This window comes from Pteropus alecto, unplaced genomic scaffold (assembly GCF_000325575.1).
Source record: "Pteropus alecto unplaced genomic scaffold, ASM32557v1 scaffold25, whole genome shotgun sequence".
NCBI lineage: Eukaryota > Metazoa > Chordata > Mammalia > Chiroptera > Pteropodidae > Pteropus > Pteropus alecto.
The window spans coordinates 5,901,763-5,922,171 of NW_006441955.1; the positions used below are offsets into that span (position 1 = coordinate 5,901,763).

The 20,409-nt window shown below is 45.1% G+C and overlaps 1 protein-coding gene and 1 pseudogene across 1 annotated transcript in view; both read right to left on the reverse strand.

Moving 5' to 3' along the window:
• Nucleotides 1-20,409, reverse strand: part of GLIS1 (GLIS family zinc finger 1) — a 215,019-nt gene that overhangs the window by 86,837 nt on the left and 107,773 nt on the right. The window lies entirely within an intron of this gene.
• Nucleotides 10,487-10,812, reverse strand: LOC102887018 (annotated as a pseudogene).

The following is a 20,409-nucleotide window of genomic DNA, read 5'->3' on the forward strand; positions in this document are numbered from 1 at the left end:
AAGATCTGTGATCCTCACGTTGATCACCTAGTGTTCACCTAACAGGGTGTGTGGCCACGTGCTGGGGCTGGTGATCTAGAGCCGACAAAAATGTTAGGCGTGGTTGTTATATTACTTCCCCTCCCTGGACCTCAGTTTTCTCATCTATAATGTGGGGATGTTAATCTGGAAACTCTTAGGCTTATGCAGGGTTATGCTAAGAAGGAAAGAACATGCATGGGCTTTGGGGCTCTATGAACTTCGATGTGAGCCCCAACCAAGCCTGTGTCTCAGACAAGTCCCTTCCTGAGGCTGATCCTCAGCCCCGATGTAAAATGGAGACAGCCACCCCAGTTGTCCAGAGATGCCGTGAGGTTTTGAGAGCTGAGGTGCAGAGCCCCCAGCACAGTGTTGACACCTAGTAGGTGCGCCAGGAGCAGAAACTGTTCTTATTGTCAAATAGCACTTTGAAAAGCATAAAGTACCCCAGAGAGGTAATAAAACATTATTATCAGCCCCAAGTATTGCCCAGGTACTGTCAACACTAAGCAAGATAAACCATTAAGATGAGGAAAGAACAGATGCCAGAACACCATCAGCCCCTAATGTAAGGACAAGGAGAACGGCAGAAGCATCACTCGCCGAGGAGTATGCGCAGGCCCTAGGTGCAGGTCCACCGTCTCAGTGGAGCTTCCCCACTACCTCTGAGGGCGGTGTGAGTATTATTACCCCCATTGTACAGAGGAGAAAACAGAGGCTTGGAGAGGTTAAATTACTTGCCTAAGATCACATGACTACAAAGAGTTTGGACTGGATCTCCGGCTCATGTCTGCCAGACCAAAACCCCACATTATAATCACTGTGTAATAAAAAGTGGCCTCTTGGCCGAAAATCCAACCCCACCCAAATTCTAGCCCACTCCCAAAGCCAAACACTCCAAGCTAATTCGTCATGTGCTCTGGATAGGCACCACACATTCACCTGCCAAGCACTTTACAGTTTGTAGACAAGAATGCAACACGCTCAAGGTCCCAGGGTAGGTGAGGGATTCAGACAAGCCTCCAGGTTCCCAGCCACAGGCAAGCCTGCTCAAGAGGGCTTGGATGAACATTTGCTCAGAAGCCGCCCTCTGTGTCACCTTCCTGGGCGGAGCCTGGGCCCGTGTCCTGCTGTGAGAAACACTTGCTCCGGCTCCCGCTCGCTTTGGCTGCTGCTCGGCCAGCCCTTCACAAGCTTATTTTTTAATAACTTGGTTGTTTTTTAATTAAAAAGAAATCCCTGGTAACAAATGTGAATGGCCTGAGTTAATGAGAGCAGGCTGCTGCTCGTTTAACTCTGTCTCTGCTTGGCGGTCTATGCCTTTTCCAAATCATTTCTGCATGCGATTTTATTGTCCCATTGAGGCAAATCCTGGGACTGGGCCTCAGAAAACTGTGGATCATTTTATGACCATTAATAGCATTTGGAGCAGAGAGAGCTTAATCATCACACGGGCTGTTCTGCCAGGGTCTTTCTCCCAGAGTCTTTGGGTCAGGGAGGTGGTTCTGAGCTTCCTTCAAGAACCTGCCGGGCTTGTTGGGGACCTCTGGGTCACTCACCCCTCCTTCACTTAGGGGGCTGTGTGGTGCGACAGACGGTGGGCCCCCGGAAAGGCGCCAGGGAGCCCAGCATTTATAAAGCTTTTATTCATCCAGCCCTTCGTAGGCGCCAGGCAATTCAGTCCTTTCAAGTGTCCATTCCTGTGAGGCAGGGCCATTTCCAAATGAGAAAAGTTGAGGTTTGGAAAGATTAGGGGCCTTCAACTGGGCTCTGGGGTCTATAAGAGGTGGTTGAACCCAGATCTCTCAGATATTAAAGCTCAAGTTTGGTTCTGCTGCCTCTCAGTCAAATGATGGACAACTGGGGGCCCTCGAACAAGCATCCCCACCTATGACTCCAATGAAGTTCATGTTGGAGGCCTTTAGGGAAGTCAAAGTGCAACCATTACAACGACTCTTAAACTTTGCCAGGTGGTAGGACCACTCCATCTACAGACAGACAAGCATGTGAAGGCATAGGAAAGTTTACTGGTTTATCCAAAGGAACACAGGGAGTCAGGGGCCAAGCTGAGATGAGGGAAGTGATGGTCATTACTTGATGAACAGCTGGGACCTGTTGGCTTCTCTGCTAGATACAGTAAGAGGTTTTCTTATAATAAATAAGCAAGCCAGCTCTGGAAGGGAGGAAAAAAGAAGCCCCTCGGATCACAGTTTGGCACTGCTCAGGGCTCCGAGCCCATTCAAACCTTGTCTTGTGTAACTCTTGCAGATCCAAGATGAAAGCACTGGCCTCCCCACCTTGCAGAGGGACATAAGCACAAGAGCTGGCAAGTAGCTGTCCAAGGTCACGTGCCAATGGCTGGCATAGTCGAGGCCTGAACCCAGGCCTCCCAAGGCCTATGCCAGACCCTGCCTTGGGCCACCTGCTTTCTCAAAGGCTGAAAATTAAACCAGAGACTGTAATATATGTCCTAGAGATGCTGCCACCACTGAAAAGACATGGGTACTGTCACCGCTGCCCACCCCCTACGCACCCGAGTCAGCCAGGAGAACTCCCACTGCCCTTCTGCCTATTGGCATCTTGCCTCTCTGTCCCCACCCCTGCTCATTCTCCATCTCCAAAGAATAACCCACCTCTGCTCATTCTTCATCTCCAGGGAATAAGGATGGAGTCTTTCTCAGGGGAGGCAAGGGAGTGAGAGGGGCACATCAGCCACACTGCCCTAAGGAAGGCTGGGGGTTCCCTGGGAAAGGGCTGCACCCAGTAGCCCTGTCTCTCTCTGTGCCACAAGGGACCAGACCCTGGACCTAGCTTTCCCCATGTAAATGAAACTTCTTTGGAGGCTTGGAGGGTGAAGAGTTCATTTTTACAAGTTAGTGAGAAAAACTAGAATGTCAGTGCTGGGACTGACTGACCACCTATTTTATTAATAGATAAAGAAACTGAGGCTCAGAGAGGGAAAGGACCTGCCTTCGTCACACAGCAAATCCACAGCAGAGCCTGGAATGGTACCCCCCAAGGCTAAGTTAGTGTTTGGTTTAGTTTCCTTTTCAATTCTCAGTTTTCTCATCTGTAAACTGGTGCTAACACCAACCTCACAAGGTTATAGTGATAATTAAGTGAAATATGAACACAATGCCTTTGGCATGGTGCCGGGCTGATAGAGTGCACTCAAAAAGTGATGATGATAATAAGAATAATTATTTATTCCATTTATCCTCGAGCTCAGGATGGGGCTGGGAGGCAAGGCTCTCTGTATGAGAAGCATTCTATCCCCAGGAAGTTCAGGTCTGGATGACCCTGAGACCATACTCAAAAGGACAAGCTCCCAAGGCTCAGGGGGTCACCAAATGCAGGACCAGGCAGCCTGAATGAGGTCACAGCCAGCAAATCTGAAGCAAATGTCTCCAGTTACACGCCACAGAGCTTTGCAAATTACCGTAATGACTTGGCTATAAAGCAGTACCACATATAAGGTGACTCCCCACAGGAATTTTAATGTACGATAAAACCTGCCAAGTCTGCATGAGAGAGACAATGATGCATTCAGCATCTCAGGCCCAGATGCCGCCTCCTTGCAGTCCCAGGAGCAGCCAGCAGCTAGGTCTAGGACCGCCTACACAATGGCTGTTCCTCGTTCATGGATGAGGCAGAGCAGACTTTTAGTGCCCACCAGGCGCCAGACTGGTGACAGGGTACCACACTTTTGATCTACAAAACATTTCACAGCCATCACCTATGAGTTTCACTACAACCCTCAGGGGTAGGGTTGGGTAGGCTCAGGGATAGGAGGAAGGAGGGCAAGCAATTTGCCCAAAGTCATCCAGCAAATGAAGGGCTCAGACTTACACTGGATCTCCTGACTCAGCCGTCTTGTCAGCAAACCTTGTACATGAAGGGCATGACAGCAAATATTTTAGGCTTTGCGGGCCATACAGTCTACTGTCACAACTACTCAACTTGGACTGTGAAAAGCAGCCAAAATAATGAGTCAACAAATGAGTGGGGCTATGTTCCAATAAATCTTTATTTAGAAAAACAGCTCACTGGCTCTTGGACTGTAATTTGCCAACCCCTGAGTTAGTGCAGGAGTTAGAGACAGGGCTTTGCAGTTAGAAACTTTCCTGCATCTGTAAAATGGGGAGAATTTTATAGGGTGCAGTGGATGGCATGAAAACCAATGAAATATTGAATTCAGGGCTGGCCCCTGGCGGGCATTCAATAAATGGAAGTGTCTGAACCTGGCTCAGGGAGCCCCCGCGGCCTAGGCTTACCTCTCCACCTGGGCTTTGTTACCTCACGATCCCAAGATGCTTTGCTGCTATGTTGCACACATCCTCACCCATCCAGTCAGGGTGGCCTGACACCTCCCAAACCCCTCTGGGCTCTCAGAGCTCAGCAGAAGTGCATCCCTTTTTGGACTGTTCCCTGGTCTCTCCTGCCCTCCCTGAGCTCTCTTACCTCAGCTCACAGCAGTCCCGTGAACAGCTGCCATTCAAGGTACACCTTCTTTCTACGCACCCAGCACATGCCAAATACTCAACACGTTTGATCTCTAAGTCTCCACAACATCACCACAAAGTCAGGATTACAACACTCTGTACTGGTACCTGGATGTTTTTAAGTGCAGTTAAAGTCCTGCCTCCCCCGTGAGTCTGTGAAGTCCTTTGAGACAAGGGTCATAGAGCCCCAGAGCTGCTGAATGTCAGAGCATCCTGAGACATGATTTTGTCCATTTTACTTGGCATACAGAAAACAGGGGTCCAGATGAGGGAGAGGCTTATCTCAGTTGCTCAATGAGCAAGTTCTCTAGACACCTGGACCTCACTGGTGAAACTCTCCTCATTCCTAGCACATGGTTAGACCCACAGGAGGTGCTTGGAAACCCTGGGAAGGTGAGTGGCTGAAAGGACTGTCCCAAGTTCACGTTCATGCCTACTATATGCCAGACACTGACTTAGGAAAATGGAACACGCTTTGTCACACACACACCTAGGTTGAAGCCCTGGCTTCAGCATCAACTTTCTGGCTGTTTGACCCTAGATGAGTTACTTCCTTTTCTGAGCCTTAGTTTCTTCATCTGTAAAATGGGGACAAGAATCCCTGTTACAGGGGGTGCCTGTGAGAATTAAATGAGATAATACATGTAAAGGCATGGTACCTAGCACAGAGTAAGCATTTTAGTAAAAGTTCTTTGTTTTGCTTTCTTGACAGGCAGGAGAGACATGAGCACAGCGTCCCTGGATGATCTGTGTCTCTAGGAATGGGGGCCTGCTTTCGTAGGCAGTGAGCACAGAGGGCAGCCTTGGGCAAACAGAGTCTTGAGTCTGAGCCTGGCCTCTACGCAGGCTCAGTCAGTGCAGAGGAGGGCCTCAGCCCTCTCTGAGCCTCTTTGGCCTTCCCCTCTGAGCAGTTAGAGTACCAGACAGGGCAGCAGGAGGGGCCCTAGAGATCTCAGTGAGTGGTAGAGAAAGGGCTCTACTTCTCAAGCCCAGGAAGGGTGAGCGGCTCCCTAAGGACACACACGGCTGAAGCCAAGCCTACACTGTATCCACACTCCAGGGCCCCTCTGCCTCTCCACACTGCCTCATCATCCCCTCTCTTCCCTCCTCACCAAACCCAAAGGCTTGGCAGCAGCAGGGAGTGGAGGCTTTCTGAGAGAAGCAGAAAGGCAGACGACTGGGCTTTTTCTCTAGTCTCCACAGCCTGGTGAGATGGGCTACTGAGGCCTGCTCACTCGGTCTGGAGCCACCCCAGTGGTGGTGGGTGGGGGAGGAGTTCATCGCCATTGTGGGGGGAGGAGGTGGCTATAAGTTTGGCAGGGCCTACGGAGCTACAGAGCCTGATGCTTGAGGCCTCATGCCAGGTTTATGGCCACCCGTCGTCTCTTATCCCAGATCACAAAAACTCCATAAATTCTGCTTTAAAGCTAAGCTAGATTTACAGGGATTCAAGCCAGTAAAACCTGAGCAGGCTCACCTCAGGATGGCGCCGCAAAGAAACCAGAGCGAGCCCTTGGCTCTGTCCCAGTCCGGGGCCAGGAAGTGAGCAGCCCAAAGCTGGTTACGCATGTAGGTGCAGGCATGCACGTATGTAAACATATATGTGGACTGAGTTTTCCCTCAGACTATCTTATTGCTACAAAGTTAGCACATATTTATTGTATGAAAAAGTAGAAAATGTACCTAGACAACAATGGAAAATAGATATCACCTATAAGGCCACCAACTGGAGAGGGCCACAGCAGACATGATAACACATAAATCTCTGTGGTATTTCCTTACACATCCCTATATATTTCTGACAAAAAAGCAAGATGATAGTTATTTTCTTGTACTCTGCTTTTTTCATTTAGTAATGTATCATGAATACCAAAGTTCATGGAGTGCCCGTTAGTGTCCCACCCAGTACTAGGCTCTTTCCGTGCCAGTATTGCTAACGCCATTTTGCAGAGGAATAGTGACTTTCCCAAGATCACGCTGCTGGTAAACGGTGGAGTCAAGGTGCAAGCCCAGCTCTCTCTGACTTGGAGGGCAGGGCTGGCCCAGGCGTTGTTCCACATCATTAAGGGATTCAGAGTCAATGCAGCTGATTACTTTCCTAGTTTACTGGTCGGCTTGGGCTGCCATCACAGAATACCACGAACTGGGTGGCTTAAACAACAGAGATTTATTGTCTCACAGTTCTGGAGGCCAGAAGTCTAAGATCAGGCTCCTGCTGATTTGGTTTCAGGTGAGAGTTCTTTTCTTGGCTTGCAGACCTTCTTACTATGCCCCTCATACGGCCTTTCCTCAGTGCATGGCAGGGGCGGGGGAGGCGGGTAGGGGAAAGAAGACTGGGAGGGAAAGGGGGAGAAGGAAAAAGAGGGAGTGGGGAGAGGGAGAGGGAGCAGGAGAAAGAACTAATTTGCTCTGGTGTCTCTTCTTACGAAGACTAATCCTATCTGATCATGGCCCTACCCTTATGACCTCAATTAACTTTAATTACTTCCTTAGAGGTCCCATTTCCAAATAAAGCCACACTGGAGGTTAGAGCTTCAACATATGAATTTGGTGGTGGGGGACACAAACATCTAGTCCATAACACCTGTTATTCATTCTCTCTTTCCAATTCCCTCTCCCTATAATAGAGTTCCATATTTCCATATCTACCTATAGGGCTTGAGAAGGAGAAACAGTATCACATAGCAGATAAAAGAGTAGATTCTGGGGCCCGATCAACTAGTTTTGAATCCTGGTTTTGCCATTTACTAGCTGTGACCTTGTCTAAGTCATATTACTTTGTGCCACAGTTTATAAAGTTGAAATGGATTCATATACCGTATTTAAAGTATCTAGAATAGTACATGTGACAGACACACAGCAGGCCTATGTCACTGTTTGCTCTCATGGTTGTTCTCATGGTTAAACCCACTCCAAGGTGGGCTATGGAAGCTTGAACTGATCAGCATGATCTCATCTCCCTAGCCATAGTGCCACAGTGACTGACTCCGAGATAGGCATGTAACACAAGTTGGTTTAATTAGACAGAGGCCTAGAACTTTTGTTTAATGATTGGGGAAAAAACAGCCTCTTGTTCTTATACATAAATAAGGAAGCATGTGCCCCTGCTAACTAGTAGAAGCCACTCTATCATCCCAAGGGATGCTGGTTGGAGGATAATGTCAATAAACCACAGCATCTCAATCTGGAAAGCAGAGAAACTAAGTCACAGTACTGGTAGCACCAAGAAACAGTAAAACCTGTGTGAACAGTAAAATTCCTATAGTGTTTTAAGCTTGTCTCGGAAGTATTTTCTGCCACTTACAACCCAAAGCATGCTTATTAATAAAATAATCTTCTGTAAAATAATTTTTATCCGCTCTGATAATCTTTGTTTTTAATTTGAGTATTTAGTCCATGTACACCATTCGCATTTAATGTAACTAACTCACATTTGGGTTTAAATCTATGACCTTACTATTTTTATTTGCCTCACATAGTCTATATTCTTTTTCTCTCCTTTCTTGTCTTCTTTCAGATTAGTCAAATATAGTTTTATTATTCCGTTTCTCTCTCTATTAGCTTGCTAAAGACACATTTTTTTTATTAGTAGCAGTTATCCTAGTAATTATAGCATCTATCCTTGACTTACTGCACTTTAATATAGAATAGCACATTTACCACTTCCTGGAAAGTGCAAGAACTTCAGGACTCTAACTCTGTCTATCTGTCTGTCTGTCCGTCTGTCTCTGTCTCTCTCTCCCTCTCTCTCATTGCTGTGTATTTCAATTCTACATATATTTCTAAATCTCTCTAGATATTATCAATGTTTTACAGTCAATATTTATTTAAATATTATCCCTTCTTCTTCCTTCTTCCATATGGAGTCAATTTCCGTCTGCATAAAGATTTAAAAATATCTGTCGAGCCTACTAGCAAGAAATTTTCTCAACTTTTGTTTGTCTGGCAATATTATTCTTTCACCTTTATTTCTGAAGGAAATTTTCACTGGGTATAGAGCCTAGGCTGGAAGTTATTTTCTTTCAGCATATTACAGATTTCTTCCACCGTCTTCTGGGTTTCATCATTTCCATTGGAAAGTTATCTGCATGACTTTTGAAGACATTGTATCATTCCCCTCACCCCTGTTTTTAAGATTTTCTTTTTGTGTTTAGTTTTTAGTAGACGGACTATGATGTGCCTAGGTGTGGTTTTCTTTGTATTATTCTGCTTGAGGTTCATAGTGCTTCTTAAAAATGTGGCTTGATGTCTTCTGTCAATTTTAGAAAATTACTGGCCATTATCACTTCAGACATTACTTCTGTCTATTATTTTTCCTCTTTCTTGGGAAACAATATATGTTAGACCTTTTCACCGCATCCTATATATCTCTATGCTGTTTTCTGAATTTTGTCTTTTTCAAATTTTCATGCTTCAGTCTAGACATTATCTACTAATCTATTTTTCCAATTCATTAATCTTCTCTTTAACTATATCTAATCTATTAAATCCATCTTTTGAGTTCTTAAATTTATTGTATTTTTTCAGTTTTAAAATGTCCACTTGATTAATTTTATAGCTTTCAGACATCTGTTGAAATTCTCCAATTGGTAATCTATTTTCTTGAACATATTAATCACAGTCATTTTAAATCCTGTGTCTGATAACTCCAACATGTAGACCTGTGAATCTGTTTTTATCATGTTTTTTTCTCTCTTGGTCCCAATATCCCTGGTAATTTTTGACTGAATGTCCAACATTTTGTATGAAATTTGTACAGATTCCAGATGACATTATCTTCCTCCAGAGAGAATTTTCGTTTGCTTCTTATAGGCAGTTAAAAGAGGGAAATATCATCTTTATCCAACAGGGATTTAGCTGTTTTAGAGCTGGGCTGCAGGCTTTGTCAAGGTTGTGCTATTTCATATTCAACCTTTCCCCTAGGATGCTGCCTTGAGGGGCTCCAACTGAGAGTTTGGATCCCAGGGCTCCTCCTCCTTAGTTGACACTGAACTTCAATATGTTTTCCCAGAACCGGAAGCTGTTGAAAGCTCTGCCTAGCGTTTCAACCTCTTAACTACCACACTCTGTTGATTTCTCAGCTTCTTAGTCTGTGCCGCTTAAGAATCAATGAATATTTTGGAAGGAAAAGCAACAGTGAATGTTAGGCTCACTTTTCCTCTCCTTCTTGTCTCCATGAAATCTTGGCCCCCCAAGGTCTACCTATCATGGTAGCCCTAAACTCCAGTTTTTGTCTCTTTAGCTTGTAAGGCTGTAGAAAGCTCCGTTTAGCTCTCTGACACTTGGTCCTACACTACTCGCTAATTGGCAAATACCTGAAAGGAAGAAGAGGCACAGGATGTCAGAATCACCTCACTACATTTCCTTTCTCTTCAGAATGTTGGTCCCTCCAGTTGTGGCTATTTTGGTCATTCTTTGATGCCTTCAAACAGTTGGTTTTTATATTTTGTCTAGAAGGAACATCTGATACATGCTTATTTGGTATAGTCAGATGCAAAAAGCCCCTTCCAACAAATAATTTTAATGATTGTAGTATTCCATTATATGGTCGTACATACTTTATTTAATCCATTATCCATCATTGGGTTAAGATTATTTAGAAATATTTAAAACTAGAAACAATCAGATAATGAGTGTCCTTATAGACCTGTCTTTTTTTCCAGGTTTAAAACTTTTTACTTGCATTTTTAAAAAATTGTGCATTCCGATAATTAAAACCATTTAAACAACAACAATGAAATGGCACTCTGATTAAATTGCATTTTATAGCCTGCAGGATACCTTGGACCAGCTTGGTTTTCACTCTAGATTTCACTATCATCCCACCAGCTTCTACCTTCACCAGCATGCAAGTTCTTTTCCTTCCCTGCCAGCCAGACAAGCAGGTGGGAGAGGGAGGTGCGGCCTTCGTGTCATTAGTCCTTGGATATGAAAAGGGGGCAGCACAATCATTTAATTTGATCCAACCTCTTTGCATCCTACAAAGTTAAACAGGTAAAACAAGTAAAATAAGAAGGCAATGCTTGTGGAATGTACAGTGCATATTGGCGGAGCGTGCCTCATCTCTATTCGCCTGCTTGCTTCTCCTGTTCAATCGTTTCTTTTGATGGCAGTGGGTTTTTCTCTTGCATTTCTGTCTTCTTCAATTTCGATTTAGCGAATTTCTCAATCTCAGTCTTATCGGGTTTGTCAGACACTATTGCAGAGGAAGCGGAGCGAGGCGGCGAGGAGTGAATCCCATCTGCTCAGTGGCTTCTGGTCACTTTATAGACCTGTCTTTACGTCCATTCATGTTTATAGTCTTAAGACATGGGATCACTGAGTCAAAAAACATGCAAAATTTTAAGAATTTTGCTACCTGCAGCTCAAACTGCTCTCCAAAAGGAATCTATCCATTTATACCATCAGCGGTATAGGAAAGCACTTCTTCCTCTCACAATCCCTACTCAGTATTCTCATTTAAATATATATATATATTAATTTACCAGCTCAGGGTTATTTATAACAGAAAAAAAAAAAGAGATAGACTGTATACTCAATAATAGAAGAATGACCAACTAAACTAGAGCAACATTTCTCAGAAATTTAAGGAAACCATTAAACGTGAAACAGTAAACCCCCACCAATAGTGCAGTAAGTGTGGTCAAAACCCTTCAATTACTTAAAAATACAGAGTTGTGTTACTATGTAGTTAATTTAAAAATTATATTTTTGGTGGTTTTTCCAGTTAATGTGTGGGAGAAAAATGTTTTCACTTATTAGATATGTTGGAAACAGCCCACTTATCACAAAGTACATGCCACACAAAGAACTAAGAAAGTCTCAAGTGGTTATGAGGCAGTCACTTCTTAAACCCGTGATCCCCTGAAACCCCTAGAGGAAAGAACTCTCACCACCTGATTCGTGAAGAGGCTGGACAGGAGCAACTGCCAACTGCCAGTCATGTTTTACATGAATGTGCCTCATCACAAAGGCATCGTATCATGGATTTTTACTGGAGCTATTAGAGGTTTTAATTAGAAGGGAAAATATTTATAAGAACTATATTAAATGTAAAAGAGCAGGAATCAAAATTTCACATACATAAAAATAACTTGACTAGTAAAAAAACGAAAAATCAATACATCAAATGTTAAACATTCATTCAACACACGTATACTGAATGCCTAGCATGTACCAGGACCAGGCTCCAAGCACCGGAAACGCAGTGTTCTAGGTACCACCAGGAACGCAGGGATGAATGAGAAAGGAAAATCTCCACTGCCATGGTGTTTACATTCTAATAAGAGAGAAGACGATTTCAAAAGTAAACATAAATACACACTATAATATCAGGTAGGGATAAATGTTGTAAATTAAAATAAAGGTAAGATGCTAGGAAGTGCAGAGGTGGGGGCAATCAGGTCTCTCCAAGGGGCTGACATCTACGCAGACACTTGAGTGAAGGGAAGGAGGAAGCTTTGTGGACACCTTGGGGAACAGCATTCACACAGAGAGAGCATCAAGTACACAGGCAGGAGCCAGGACTGCTCTCCAAGGCAGGGACCCAGAAGGCCAGGTGTGGTTGAAGCCTGGCAAGCAAGGGTGAGAGAGGCAGGTGATGAGGAAGCTGGGCTGCCCTGCAGTGTCTAGAGGGTCCTGGTGAGGATCTGGGTTCTATACCCATGTGGCAGGAAGCCACTGGAGGGCAAGAGCATGAGCAACCAGACCCGACCTATGGTGTGGAATGATATGAGTTTTGTGTTGGAAAAAGACTAGAAAGAAGAGTAGATGCAGGGAGAGAGATGGCTTTTTTTCAGAAGCATTTCCTCGAATCTCCTTTCTTTCTTGGGATGAAGGAACTCTCCCAATTCCTGATTGTAATGGTATTTACATTCCTGATGTAATGACTGTGCATTTGTCAAAATTCGCAGCACCATTCATTGATATACACAAAAGGTGAATGTTAACTGTGTGTAAATTTTAAAATATTTTTTAAAAATTTCCGTATTGCTAAATATTTCATATTGTTTTAATAATTTTTTAAAAACTGTGCAAAAACCATCTTTGAAAACTGACCAAGATAGGGTTGGGCTAGACTGCTGCCTCTAACTTGCAGTGAACCATGCCCCAGTGCACTGGTCTACTAACAGGCCCTGTCCCTCTTAGCCCCTCGCCAGCAATTCCAGGGTGGGGGGAATATGGTCACTCCCAAATGCTGGCCCAGGGGACCCCTGGGTAGCCTTCCTCTTAGCAGCTTACCAAAGAGGACAGCCCCAAAGGAGACAGGCACGTACACATGAGATAAGTCTGCTGACGGGAGGGATGTGCTGTCAGAACATCCTCAGGACCCGGGACTTCCTCTCCTCAGGGCGGGTCTTTGGGAGCATCTGCACTCTCCGCTCCCATTGCAGTCTCAAAGCCTCTTGGGCCTCTCCTCTTCCTTCCACCTCCTCCCCTGGAAAGGCTGCACCCACACCAATTGTAAATGACTGCCCCAACAGGAGGGGCAGAGAGTCCAGGTTGGATAGGAGAGAAGGAAGCACAAAGGAGAGGCCCAAGAGCTGGCAGAAGAAAGTACTGCCTATATTTAGTATATTTCTCTCCCAGGGGTGAGGGAGGGGTGGCCTGGTGAATAGACTTTGATATCCCTTAAAATCTGAGATCTATGTTTCATCATACTGAGCCGTCATGTTTCCAAACTCTAAGATTAGAAATTTCCATGTATCTGAGATTCTAAAATTCCATGATTCTCTCACTCCAATATGGTACAATTTTATAAAGCTAAGTATTCACATTGCTATAGTTCTCAGATTCTCTGATGTCATGGATCAGACACAAGGAGATTCTCTGATTCCGAGGTTGTAAAACCCCAGGCCTCTCTGATAGGAAGGCCTGCCAGTTTCTAGGGTGCCCTGAACCTCACACAAGCCCGCGTCTGGTCCAGATCATCAGGGAGCCATAGTGATAGTCACCCAAAACTCATTGTTTTAGTCTTAAGTCCAAAACAGCCAGGAGAGTAATGGGATGACAAGAAATCCAGAGGAAACGGCATTTGAAATCTATAAAAACTTCTCGAAGACAAACATTTCTATCTGAGTGTTCTCAGTACATATAGAACCATTAATGTTAATGTCAGGCCATACATTTATTATTTCATGTTTCGCCTAGTTTTTTTTTAACATCCTTTGCTTAAATCAAGCTAATTAGTTAACTCCTTTGCCCATGACCATGTCAGTCCCCACCCATTCCCTGTCCCCCAACCTCTATAAAATATATAAAGAAGGAAGACATACAGGTAATGGAGGGGAAATGCACAGCTCAAGGCAGCTAGAGTAGGGTGGGTATACGAAATGCCAGCACCTGAAAATCCCCTCCCTTCATCTTGAGTCTTCCTGGGAAAGATTAGTTGTTCTGACTGAGAAAATACCACCATCCTGCAAGAAGACACCTCAACCTCCAGGAATGGCACCATCAGAAGCACAGCACGAAGCAGGGAAGGATAATGGCTCCTTGTCTCTCCGAGAGACTTGAGTTTCTATTCCCTGTAGAAAAGATTTGTTCCACAGTATGGCCAGAAAGGCTGGCAAAGCCTACTGGGGAAGTCACAGAAGTTGCTTTGGCTTTTGAAAAATCTCAAGATCTGAAACCACTCAGTTCCCAAGGCCCCTCCTCCAGGAAGCCCTCCTTGACCAACCCTGTCCCACAGAGCTTTTTGTTTTCTTCTGCCCTCCCTAAAGACCTATTATAACCAGTGTTCCAGTCTGCACCCTCATCTGGCAGAGCACAAAGGGCATCATGGCAGTATGGGTTCTCCAGTGTGGGGCTTCCACCCCAAGAAGCATCCTAAAAATCACCGAGCAGGGGGTCTGGTGGTCACAATGACTGGGAACTAATAATTTAGTGGGCGGAGCTAGGGATGGACAACTCACTGCCAAGGGTGAGTCAGCCTGACACTAACTTTTGAATATCTTGCCAGATATTCAAAATAATTATAAGGGAGCAACCTGGTCATGTAAGCCTAGAACACAGCCCCATTTTACACATAAACACAAAGTACTTTTTTGATGTTTTTAGCATACACTGAATTTTCCAGGAATGGAACTACTATGTAAATTGAGGAGAGACTGTACTGTGTTTTGTTTGGAACTTAAACAGGAGGTATTCATCATTTCAGAAAACCACGTCATCCTTGGTCACTCTGCTTGTGACGTTTGTGTATCTGTGGTGGTCAGGTTCGGGGATGCTGCACGCAGGGTGCAAGCAACTGACAACTTCATCCTGTCTTCTGGCACAGTCATGCCTGAGCATGTATATGGGGAAACACACATTACTTAGTTACTTCCCTTGCATTTCTTCTTTATAATGCAATTGAAACGTTATATGGAATTTTTAAGAGTTTTGGTGAAGGCAAGCTTACATGTTATGAATTCTATTTCAGGAGAGTAAAGGAGGCCCTGTTGGAAAAAGGAAACGCTGTTGAAAACTACTGGTCAGGCCAACTCCTCATTTTTCAGATGGAGAAAGCGAGGTCTCTTCCAAAGTCACACCGTGAGATGATATGGGAGAGCCAGGATTTGGCCAAGTGCCTCTGACTCAACAGCGCTGAGACACTCCAAGAGTAGGTCCATGTCTTGATATCTGAATCTCAGGATCTGTTTCTGGATTCAGCATCAAATAGAGATCCCTGAGCCCAGACAGACCCATGAGAAGGCAGGCACACAGCTCCCAAGGGAACTCCTCAGGGAAGGTGAGTAGGCAGTCTAGGCCCTGTGCTGGGGGCATGAGGTGGGATGTGCCAGGCTGACTGTGGAATGTCCTGGGATGGACAGACCTAGAGGGGGTGCAGTTTCCCAGGCCTGGCTGAAGGACAAATGCCAGTTTGAAGGACAAATGCAGAAAAGAATACATCAGGTGAGAGTTGAGTGAGGACTTGAGTGACCCTTGAACCTCTGCTGCCTGGAAAGACAGACCTAGAAAGACAAGAGAGACAGACACCTTCTCTTTAAGACACAGCCCCTCAGTGGGTCAGTCAGGCTGCAGACCCCACTCCAGCCATTACCATTTTACTGGCCGAAACCCGCTGAATTCCCTGGATAGACAGGGGATGGAAACATAACGAACACTTCCATACACGTGTTTGAGGGAACATGAGATGAAGCATACCTAGCAGTGTTTTTATTCCCAACAGGAGCAGGCTTCTGAAGGGTGGAAAGACTGCAGACTTAGCCCAGCCCAGCCTGGGCTCTGCTCTGGGCTGCACCGGCCCCTGCAGGACCACACTGCCCTGACCCTGAGGGACATACAGCTGATGGGGCAGTCCAATCAGGGACACTCACGGCTGGGCAGCTGCAGAAGAGAAAGCCTGCCCACAAATCACATTTTGCCTCCATGAGGAGGGAGCCTGTTTTCCACCACAATAAAGGAATCACTGCTTGTGTGTTTTGGTCCAGTAGCCCCCACATTTAGTCCTGATCTCCTTTCTAACACTTCAGGTCAAGGGTTTGGGGAAAGGCCTCCTGCGCGAGGAAAAAAAGCCTAGAGTTTTGGCTCCTTGAAGATTCATTACACGCCTTGGGCAGCCCCTAGCCCCTGGGCCTCAGTTTCCTTTGCAGTAAAACAAAGGAAGGAGACTGGAGGTGCCATTAAATGGTCATGATCTCTTCTAGCCCCAGAGAGCCATCGGGAATTTCCTGGCACAAGGCCTTACGATCCAGAGGAGGGGCTGGTACTGGGAAAGACCTGGATCTCTCCCGCCCTCAGGCCCCAACAGTTGGGACCCCTCACTACCTGACAGGCCTGCAACTTTCCACAGAAACCCAAGGCTTTCTCTGGAATAGCTGCAGACAGTATCTGTCCATATACCCCCCCAAGCTCCTGCGGTGTGCTAGTCCTAGACTCTGAGACACAGAGATGAGCCAGGCACCAGCGTTGTTCTCAGGAGCCCACAGTCTGTTAAGTGACACTTTAGGTCAAGAGTTTGGGGAAAGGCCTGCTAAGTGGTGAAGTAGAGCCTAGTCATGGACCCTTAAATGGAAAAGGATGCCAGGATGGATCAGCGCTAGGACTAAAATTCTCCCATCCCCTGGACAAGGGAGCATACCTGCCTTCCCATATCCTTCCCCCAGTGCAGTCACTGTCTCCATGAAGGCTCCCCCGACCCTGCCACCTCTCCCACGTGGTTGGCTGCTCTCACGCATGCCGGAATCCCTCCCCTCTAGACCTTACCATGTGATGTACGTGTTGCGTCTGTATCTCAGAGAGCAGAGCACTGTGCCACATATTTTATTTAAGCCTCTCAACAGTCTTCCTAGGTAGATCAAGTAGCTCATTTTGCAGATGAGAAAACCAAGTCCCAGGAAGGTGAAATGACTTCTCCTGAGCAACACACCTAAAAACCAGACCTGGCATTCAATTCTAGGGCCAGTCACTCCACACTATAGTACTTGGCTGTCACTGGGGTTATAGTGATCACCCTGTACCCTGTCCACAGGGCTTCCCACAGACCCAGATTCCTAGGGGAATAGCATATACCCTGAGAAGCATCCCTCATCATTCTAGTGTAAGATGTCAAGGCTAAAACAGCCCTGAAAGATAATCTAATCTTAGCCTCCTGTTTCACAGAAAATGGAGACTGAGGCCCACGGAAAACAAGGGGCTTGTCCAAGTTCACCTAGCCAGTAGCCAAGTCAGGACCAGACCTGACTCTCTGGATCCCCATCGGGCATTCACTCCACAGCACCTCACTGCTGCCTCATAAAGACAGTCGGAGGAGGTAATGCTCTCCTTGGCATCCTGGGAGAGATAGGACTCTTACAAGGACAACTTGGTTTACGAGTGTATCTCAAAGGTCCTCCCATCAGCTCGGCAAGGCTGGAGCTGGAGAGATGCGGCCGTGCCAGGATTCAAGCCAGCTCTGTCTGGGGTAAAGCTCGGCTCTCTCCAGGATGCTGGGCTGCTGGCCTCCACAATGCGACACTTCACGAGCATGGATGATCTATCTCGTCGGTCTTTGCCAAGGCCTGCAGGCAGCGCAGATCTGCACTTCTGATGCCAGCTCAGTGCCCAGCATCTTTTCTTCAGACCAACCCTGATGTCGCAGCGTACTACCTCAACGGATGTATCTGGATAGAGAATACGGTGGATAGAAAACGAGCCGGAGAGCTGCCTGGGCCCAGGGAGTGATTTCCCCGACATCCGCCTTCTTTCTTCTCGCTCTTCTCACTGCCAGGTTTTGCCGGATGAGCTGTGGCAGCTCACTGCCAAGCACGGGGACCCTGTCAGCAGTCTGGCCATGAATGAGTGTAGTGTTTGGGACCAGTCAACAAGATGGATGTTGTTTCGTTTCGGCTCCGTGCACCGTAAACATTCTGTGGCAGACGCAGCTCCAGGTGGCTCGCTGGCTCATGCTCGGCAGCTGGGCCAGCCTGCAAAGGCCCATTAACAGGGACATAAACATAGAGAGCTGGGGGATGGAAGGCGGAGAGGCCACTGAGGTCTGTCCCACTTTTGGAGACAAGGACACAAAAGAAGAAATCCAGGAGCCAGGCAGGAGGTGGAGGCAGCTGAGTGGGGAGGAATGAGGCCCCACCTGGTTCCAATCCTGGCTCTGACATGGATCCTGTGTGACCTTCGACAAATCTCACTCCTCGCTCAGGCCTCAGTTTCTTCATCTGGAGAAACAGGAAAGTGCTCCATTGTCAGGCTGTAATGAGCTCCTCGGAAATTCTTTATGAATGAGCTGACTACACCAGCAGTTGCTTGAGAATGAAGACTGCATCTGATCTATTTTAACCCAGCAGTTAATAGCATAGACTTTAGAGACAAACACCTACTTGTCTGGAATCCGAACTTTGCCATTCACTCGCTGGTGTGCTCTTGACCGGGTAAACTAACGTCTCTGTGCCTCCCTTCCCTTATCTGTAAAATGTAAACTGATCATGCTTGTTGTGTAGGCTTGTTGTGAAGGCCAAATGAGGTAATTCACATAGGTGCTTCACTTAGGGCCCACCCAGCACATAGTCAATAAAAGTCACATTCATTCTGTTATTTGTATCCCCCAAATCTCACACAGCCTGGCCCGGCAGAGCAGTCTCTCAGAATGAAGCGGGTGGCCAAGGCTGGGGAATGGCCAGGTCTTCTGGGATTCTCCCCTCCTGGTCTAAGATGATCTTTGGATCCCAGACCAAGCACTCAGCCTGCCAGGCGCCCATGTGGGCCTCACAGCCTGGCCCCTGACACCAAGCCTCAGGCTTGTGTGGGAAGCAGTCCAACTTAACGAATGAATGTTAATTCTCCAAGAGCCAGTTGGCTAAAAATCAATGTGTCAAATGACCAATTCATCAAAAGCCAATTAGCCACAAATTATCTTGCCAAATGGCTATATTCCCAAATTACCCGGTTACCCAAAACTTGTTTATTTGAACCATTTATAAAGATGACAACAATTTGTGTTAGAGGAGATGGATCTAGTTTTAGTGATTCGGGAAAAGAGTCTTTGCAAATGTAATGAAGTTAAGTATCTTGAGATGAGATCTTCCTGGATTATCCTGATGGACCCTAAATCCAATGAGAAGAGTCCTTAGGAGAAACACACAGAGGAGGAGATGACACAACCACAGAGGCACAGACTAAAGCAATGTGGCCACAAGTCACAGGATGCCAACAGCCACCAGAAGCCAGAAGAGGCAAAGAACAGATTCTCCCCTCAAGCCTCCAGGTCCAGCACCTTGATGCCAGACTTCTAGAATTGTGAGGGAATAAACGTCTGTTGTTTTTAAGCCACCAAGTTTGTGACCATTTGTTACAGCAGCCTCAGAAAACTAGTAGATATTTTTTTAACGATTAGTTTATGCCATTTTATGTTTTACCAACTCTCCCTTTTTTTTTAAAAAAGAATTATTTTGCTAATTTCTCAAGAAACAACTTCAGTTTGTTAATTTCTAGCAATTACTGTGATATGGCTGCTTTTGCTACTTATTAGTTTAGATATTACTTTACCCATCTTTTTTGGAGTTTTTGTGGTTTTCCACCAACTTTTTTTTACTCCCTTTTTACAATTTCATATTTATGGTTAAAGTATATAAAATTTGATATCTACTCTTTTTTAAATAAAGTATCGTTGACATACAGTATATATTAGTTTCAGGTGTATAACGTATAGTGATTCAACATTTACATACGTTACGTTGTGATCATTGTGGTAACTCTAGTAACCATGTGTCACCATACAAAGTTATTACAATATTATTGCTTATATTCTCTGTGTTGTATATTAGGTCCCCAAGACTTATTTATTTTATGACTGAACATTTGTACCTCTTTTTAAAAAATTAATGAATAAAATTCAGCAATATAGAAAAAAGATAATTCATCATGACCAAGTGAAATTATCCTAAGAATTCAAGGCTCTAGATCAGTCAACATAATTTACTAAACCATAAGAATAAAAGAAAAGAACCATATGATCAGCTCAACAGATGCAGAAAAAGCAATACCTATTCATGATAAAAATTCTCAACATACTAGTAATAGAAAGAATTTTCTCAATATAATAAAGCATATAAATGATAAACTCTAGTTAACATCATGCTTAATGGTGAAAACCTGAATGTTTTCCCCTAAAATTGGGAACAAAGGAAGGAAGTCCATACTCACCACTTCCGTTCAACATTATATTAGAGATCCTAGCTAGTGCACTCAGGCAAAGAAAGAAAAAGACAAGAAAATAGGAAGAAGCATAATTCTTTATTCTCAGATGACATGATTGTTTACATGAAAGTCTTAAAGAATCTCAAAAAAAAAAATACGAAGAATAAATCAAGATAAGAATGTGGCAAGATACAAGATCAACACATAAAAATCGATTGTAATTCTATATATAAGAGAAAGTAACAGGAAAATAGAATTT